Source organism: Pan paniscus, chromosome 8 (genome assembly GCF_029289425.2).
Source record: "Pan paniscus chromosome 8, NHGRI_mPanPan1-v2.0_pri, whole genome shotgun sequence".
NCBI lineage: Eukaryota > Metazoa > Chordata > Mammalia > Primates > Hominidae > Pan > Pan paniscus.
In genome coordinates, this window is record NC_073257.2 from 117399369 (window position 1) to 117407666 (window position 8298).

General features: G+C 35.2%; 1 non-coding gene across 1 annotated transcript; it reads left to right on the forward strand.

Moving 5' to 3' along the window:
• Positions 1-7827: 7827 nt before the first annotated feature.
• On the forward strand, positions 7828-7932 carry LOC112441130 (U6 spliceosomal RNA). The gene has a single exon (XR_003029091.1). It is a non-coding gene; the product is annotated as a U6 spliceosomal RNA (small nuclear RNA).
• The last annotated feature ends 366 nt before the right edge of the window (positions 7933-8298 follow it).

Here is an 8298-nt window from a genome sequence, read left to right on the forward strand (position 1 = left end):
AATATCCAGAATATATACGGAACTCAAACAATTCAATGGCAAGAAAACAACCCATTTTTTAAAATCAGCAAACACCACGGAATACTATGCAGCCGTAGATAAGAACAAAATCATATCCTTTGCAGGGACATAGATGGAGCTGGAGGCCATTATCCTTAGCAAACTAACACAGGAACAGACAACAAAATACCACATGTTCTCACTTATAAGTAGGAGCTAAACAATGAGGACATATGGACACGTAGAGGGGAACAATACACACTGAGGCCTACCAGAGAGTGGAGGGTTGGAGGAGGGAGAGATCAGGAAAAATAATTAATGGCTACTAGGCTTAACACCTCAGTGATGAAATCATCTGTACAACCCACCCCCATGGCTCAAGTTTACCTTTGTAACAAACCTGCACATGAGGGTACCACTGAACATAAAATAAAAGTTTCAAAAAAGACAATAAAAAAATTTTAAAAAAGAATCTGAATAGACATTTCTCAAAAGAAGAGATAGAAATGGCCAACAGATACATGAAAAACATGTTCAACGTTTCTAATCATCAGAGAAATGCAAATCAAAACCTCAGTGAGATATCACTTTACACCAGTTAGAATTTCTATTGTCAAAGAAAGAGAGAAAAACTATGAGAAATTACTTAATGGATACAATGTGCATTATTCAGGTGATGGATGACCTAAAATCTCTGACTTGACTACTGTGTAATCTATGTATGTAACAAGAAATTGCACTGGCACTCCATAATTTTCTATCCAAAAAAAATAAAAAACAACTCAGAAAAAAAAGACCAATGATAAGTATGTGCAAGGATATGGAAAAAAAAAAAGGAACACTTATACACTGTTGGTAAGAATGTAAATTATTACAGGCATTTTGGAAAATAGTAAAGAAGTCCCTTAGAAAACAAAAAATAGAATTATCATATAATCCAGCAATCCACTTCCAGGTATATAGCCAAAGAAATTGAAATAGAGATATCAAATATATAACTGCATTTTCATGTTCGTTTCAGCATTATTCACAATATCCATGATATGGAAGCAAACTAAGTTTCTATCAATGAATGAATGAAGAAAATGTGGCATATATACACAATGGAATACTATACAGCCTTAAGAAAGAAGGAAATTCTGTCATTTGCAACCGCATGAATGAAACTAGAGAATATTATGTTAAGTGAAATAAGCCAGGCGCAGAAAGGCAAATACTGTCTGATATCACTTATATGCAAAAATTTTTAAGTCAATCTCATAGAAACAGAGAGTAGAAAGGTAGTTATCAGAGGCTGAGGGAAGGGGGAAGATGAGGAAAAGGAAGGTATTGATCAAGGGTACAAAGTTTCAGTTAGATTGGAAGAATAAGTTTTAGTAACTTATTGCACTGCATGTTGACCAAAGTTAATAATAATGTTTTGTTTATTTCAAAACGCTAAAATACATTTTAAATATTCTCACTGGAAAAAAATAATAAAATGGTGTGGCAATGAATATGTTAATTAGCTTGAATGAACCTATGATGAAAACAAAGATCACAACATCACATTGTACCACATAAATATATGCAATTATTATTTGTATATTAAAATTAATTAATTGTTTAAAATGCTTTGCTGATAAAAGTATAAATTAGAATACTTTAGAAAGCAATGTGGCATTATCTAGATGAGTTTGAGTGACCACACCTCCCACTTTCCCTGGAACACTTTCAACTTATGACTGATGTCAAAGCCTAATTATGAGAAATAATTAATAATTCATAATTAACAAACTATTAAGAGAAAAATGTTCAAGTTTGGATGCATAACTTACAACCTAACCATTCTACTCTAGAGATAACCTTGTACTGATACCTCAGGAAACGTGCAAGAAAATTAATAGCAACATTATAAGCCACAGAAATAAAGAAACAAAAACACTGGAACCAATATAAATTTTCATTTGAAATGTTTTCTATGGAAAATGATAGAATACCGTGCAGCAGAGAGGAAGAACGATCTACAACTCCATGAATCAATTGAATGGACTTCAGGAAAATAATATTGTAAGAAAAAAAGTCTGGTTATAGAATACACCAGCATAAATTTATTATATAAAACTGCTTAGGAATACACATAAATGTGGTTTAAAAAGAGTCTAAGAAATATAACAAGGACATAATATACACCACATTCAGGACATTGGGATAGAGAGGCTTGGAATCAGGAAGAAGGGTAAGGCTTCAAAAGTGCCTATTAAGTGTTTCTACTTCTTAACCCTTGTTGTTATCTATCTTGCATGCATAATTTACTTATATAAATCATCTACCATTAAAATAAGAAACATAATAATAGTAATAACAGTTACTAACATTTACTGAGTACTTACTTGGAACCAAAAATAATTCTTAAGAGCTTTACAGCTTACAACAAGAACTTAAATTCTCACAACTCTAAGAAGGAGCCATTGTTACTTTCTCCTATTAAAGAGCAAAAATGGCCCATGCTCAGAGATGTTACTTAAAGTACAGGGCTAAACTGCTTATAAATGGCAGAGCCAGGTGTTACTTAATCATTGTGCTTCACTGCTTCTCTTAGTCTGGCTCTAATTTTGCAGATTTCTACACCAACTATATATAACGTTTATATGCAAAACAAAACAAACATTATAAAACAATCTTCAGCCTACCTTCTGCTGGAATTCTTACAATGCTTGAGTTAATTTAGCCTAAATTAAAGATGCTTTAATGCATGACTGAAAGAACTTGGGAGTGCATTAACAACTTACAGTGCAATTCGATTTACATTGAGCTTTCTATCTTAAAAGCATGTTGCCATAAGCCTTTATAAATGCCCACTAAAGCAGGTTTATATCATCATTTTCATTTTATGGATAAGGAAACAAGTCATGTGACTATCTCTAGTTCACACAGAAAGGAGTCATCATCATGGATACAGATACTTTATCTATCTCTTAGTCACACTTATTCACACAGTATCTGTTACATTGGCCTGGAATAGTTTGTTTTTTTTTTTAATCTTGATAATGATTCTAAGGTATGGTCTTTAGAAAATGCTAACTCTGATCATTTCACTCTTCAAGGGACTGGTTGTAAATCAGTGATGCTTGGAGAAGTTAAAAAGAAAATTAAAATGTTACACTATGTTTGGTGCCTAGGAAGGGACAGGGTCTCAAGGCAAATCCATTTTTATTAAAAAGATAATTCTATGTACATTTTTTTCTTAGGCTGGAAATTATGATGGCGGCTTAATGGGTTACCTCTTGGCAAAAAGGTGAGTTGGAAAAGTTCATTTTTCTCTGACCTCTTCTCTTCCTTTTAATTATTTTAATATTAAAATATTAAGAGTTAATAATTATAATTATTGCTGCTGATTCCACATTCTTCATCACTTGGGTCCTGTTTCTTCCTCATTCTTTCCTTCAGTCTGCTACCAGTCCTCTAGATTTATAACTGGCAAATATGGTATTTTGGAAAACAGGCTGGTCAGGAAGCCATAGCCTTCAGTTTTGGTCCCAATTCTTCCTCTAATTCTCCTAGAGACTCGAATATTTTATCCCTCATCTCTAAGCCTCTGTTTTTCCTTCTTTAATGGAGAGGGATGAACAAGGCGGTTCAATAGAAGGGATGCCTTCTAAATCTAACATTTGTGTCCCTATAGCTAGAAAACATAATTATGAAATTGCCTAAGCTATTACTTCTCCCAGGGATATCTGTAATTTTAAAGAAAATACTTTAAAAATTCATTGCTCTATTCAGTCTGTTATTATCTCTTATAATTGACTGAAACACTCTCCAGATTTCCTTACTTCAGTCCTCTTCTCCTCCAATCTATTCCAAATACTATGGTCAAAATAAGCTTTCTGATTATGGACCCCTCAGCCCTGCTTCCTTCATGGATTTCCCCATGTTATCAACCTGTTTAAATCATGATGGCATCAGATAGGAGGACAAATGATCTCCACATGGATACACAGAAGTATTGTTTATAAAAAACTGACCATGATTAAGTTAGCAGTGAATGCAACTTGTCTGTAATACCAAGAATTTCTTGATTATGTTTAATATATTCATTTTTATTTTTAAGCTAAGTCCAAAGGATATTTATTATTTATTTTTAATGCACCAACACCTTCCACACTCCTCTAGTTCTTCCTATAAGGCAGAGTTAACTGGGCTATACATTGCTCCCACTTCATTAGAATTTTTTATTGTTGTTTTTTCATTACAATAATAATGTGAGTAGGAAGCATCTTTACTAAAGCAACAAACATATGAAGACTGGGATGATTAGGTCTTCTGGGCAACTTGTTCATTTGCATAATTTTGTGGGTTTTTAAAAATTTTCTTAAGAGATAGAGTCTTGCTCTATTCAGGCTTGAGTGCAGTGATATGATCATGGCTTACTGTAGCCTTGAACTCATGGGATCAAGTGATCCTTCTGTGTCAGCCTCCCAAGCAGCTGGGACTACAGGTGGATGCCACCATGCCAGGCTAATTTTTAAACACCACGTTTGTAGAGATGGGGTCTTGATATGTTGCCCAGTCTGGTCTTGAACTCCTGGCTTCAAGTGATCTGCCTGACTTATCCCACTGAGTAGTTGGGATCACAGGCATGAGCCATCGCACCCAACTCATTTCATTCTTAAGGTCATAAGAATGTGAACATTTTGCAATTTCCCTTTCCTTTTCTTGTCTTCTTTTCAACAAGTTATTTCCATTATGTGTGGTTTCTCTAAATTTATTTAAGATAAGTAAACCTAATACATGTTTTCTCCACCAAAACCATGGATTTCTCTCCTCAATAAAACCCGCTTTGAACTTACAAAGTTTCTCATCATCTTTTAATGTCTCCCTATTGCCCTCAGAACTTGGAAATGGGAGCTAAGAATTCTTCAGGCCACTAAGGAGATAAATTATAATGATGGTGCATGAGCACTTAAAAGAATATGTTGGAGCAGTGGTCCTCAAATAAGGAAATAAGGATCCCTCAACTTCTGTCCTTATCCACTGAAGGTCAGTTAAATGATGCTTTCTTCTTAGAATAACCTAACAAGCTAAAGATACTGGGGGCAAGATAGGGATTTATTAAGATGTACACATATATTGATATAGATATATACATATACATACTTTTTAAACTGAACATCCCCTTTATTGAGGATTCACTGCCATTTCTAGACATTATGGAAATATTCAAATAATATATGTTTAAACTCAAGGAAATTACTGTACTAACGAGAGGGCACACACACACAAACCTATAATTATAAAAGGCAAAAGGTGGTAAGAATTTTCATAATGATGATAATAATGCTAATAATCATTAATGTTTATTAATTATTACCCAGTGAAAGTAATTGTTCCTAGAACTTTACATAATTAACTCAGAAACCTGTACCTCATCTCTCTGAATTGATAGGTACTATTTTTAGCCCTAATTCACAGATGAAAATGTGGGTCACAAGGAGAGTGAGAAAAATCCACTATTCAAATGTGAGCTTCATGGAGTGACTGTCTTTCAAAGAGTAAAGGAGGGGGTCTTTGTAACTTTACACTGGAGAAACCCAACAAACAATATTTCATCCAGGTGATAAAGGTTATCATCAACAATGATAAGTTATGTTGATAGTATGTACCCTTTATGTGATGCAATGAAAATGGCACTGTGTGGTCTTCCTCTCAAAGACTCTGTGGTCTTCTTCCCAAATATCTATAACCCCAGTCTAATCATAAGAAAAACATCAGACAAATTCTAATAGAGGGCCATCCTATAACATACCTGACTAGTACTCAAAACTGTCAACATCATCAAAAGTAACCAAAGTCACAAAGAAACTTATCTTCAAGAGTAGCTTAAGGAAACATGACCACAAAATGTAATGTGGTATCCTCACTGGAATTCTGGAACAGACAAAGGATGTTAGGTAAAATTTAAGGCAATCTGAATAAACTGTGGATCTTAGCTAATAATAATAGTGCAAGAATATTGGTTCATTAATTATAACAAATATACCTGTTGGGGACTGAATTGTGTTCCACAAAAAGATATGTTAAAATTCTAACCTTAGGTACTGTGAATGTAACTTTATTTAGAAATGAAGTCTTTGCAGATGGAATTAAGTTAAAATGAAGACATACTGGATTAGAGTGGGCCCTAAATCCAATGACTAGTATCCTTCTAAAAAGGCCATGAGAGACACAGGCACACACACAAGGAAGATGGCCAGGCAAAGACAGAGGCAGAAATGGGAGTGATGCAGCCACAAGCCAAGGAATGCCAAAGATTGCCAGCAACCACCTGCAGCTAGGAAAAGGCTAGGAGGGATTCTTTCTGGAGTCTTCGGAGGGTACATGGCCCCGCCAGCACCTTATTTTCAGACTTCTAGCCCTGAGACCTGGAAGAGGGTTGATTTCTGTTGTTTTAAGCTACTGAGTGTATGATCATTTGTTACAGTAGCTCTAGAAAACTCATACGGTACCGTACAAATGTAAGATGCTAATAACAGAGGAAACTGTGTGTGTTGGAGGGCAGGGAGTTACATGGGAACCCTCTGTACTATTACTAACTGCTCATTTTTTTCTATAAATCTAAACTGATTTAAAACATTACATCTACTAATTTTTATTTTTAAATTTTACTTTAAGTTCTGGGATACATGGGCAGAACGTGTAGGTTTGTTACATAGATATACATGTGCCATGGTGGTTTGCTGCACCTATCAACCCATCATCTAGTTTTTAAGCCCTGCCTCCATTAGGTATTTGTCCTAATGCTCTCCCTCCCCTTGCCCCACCCCCCAACAGGCCCCAGTATGTGATGATCCCCTCCCTGTGCCCATGTGTTCTCGTTGTTCAACTCCCACTTATGAGTGAGAACATGTGCTGTTTGATTTTCTGTTCCTGTGTTAGTTTGCTGAGAATGATGGCTTCCAGTTTCATCCATATCCCTGCAAAGGACATGAACTCATTCTTTTTTATGGCTGCATAGTATTCCATGGTGTATATGTGCCACATTTTCTTTATCCAGTCTATCATTGATGGACATTTGGGTTGGTTCCAAGTCTTTGCTATTGTAAGTAGTGCTGCAATAAACATACATGTGCATGCATCTTTATAGTAGAATGATTTATAAAGCAAACAAACAAAAGCCACATGAGATGCCATTTCACACCAACAATAATGGTTATAATAAAAAATAACAAATAATAATGAGTGTTGACAAGGATGTGGATAAATTGGAACCCACATACACTGCTGATGGGAATTTAAAATCAAGCAATTGCTTTGGAAAACATTCTGGTAGTTCCTCAAGAGGTTAAACATAGAATTACCATATGGCCCAGTAATTCCATTCCTAGGTATATATCCAAGCAAAATACAAACATATGTCTACCCAAATCTTTCACATGAATGTTCTTAGCAGCATTATTTATAATAGCCAAAACGTGGAAAGAAGCCAAATGTCCATCAACTGATGAGTAAGCCAAAAAATGTTGTATAAAAGAAATGAAGTCTATCCCTGATAGATGTTATAACATAGATGGATCCTGAAAAAAATCACACTTAGTAAAAGAAGCCAGTCACAAAAACTACACATTGCATGACTTCATTTATATGAAATGTCCAGAATGGGCAAATCCATAGAGACAAAAGGTAGATTTGTGGATGTCTAGGGCTGGGGGAAATGAAGAGAGGAAGTGGGGAGTGACTGCTAATGAATGGGTACAGGGTTCTTTTTAAGGGGTGATGAACATGTAGTAAAATGGGTTGTGGTGTTGGTTATGCAGCCCTGCCAATAAACTAAAAATAATTGAATTGTGTGCTCACTTCGGTAAGACATATATTAAAATTGGAACAATACAGAGAAGATTAGCATGGCCTCTGCACAAGGATGACACACGAATTCGTGAAGCATTCCATATTTTTAGTGGGAGTTGAACAATGAGAACACATGGACACAGGGAGGGGAACATCACACACTGGGGCCTGTCGGGGGTTGGGGGTGTAGGGGAGGGATAGCACTAGGAGAAATACTTAATGTATACAACGGGTTTATAGGTGCAGCAAACCACCATGGCACATGTATACCTATGTAACAGACCTGCACATTCTGCACATGTACCCCAGAACTTAAAGTATAAGAAAAGAAAAAAGAAAAAAAATCTATGTATTAAAAGCATTTGCAAAATAAAATTAAAAAATAATAATTGAATTGTACATCTGAAATGGTATGGTATGTGAATTATATCTCAATAAAGTTGTTATTTAAAAAAAAAAGTGGGTCACAGAAAG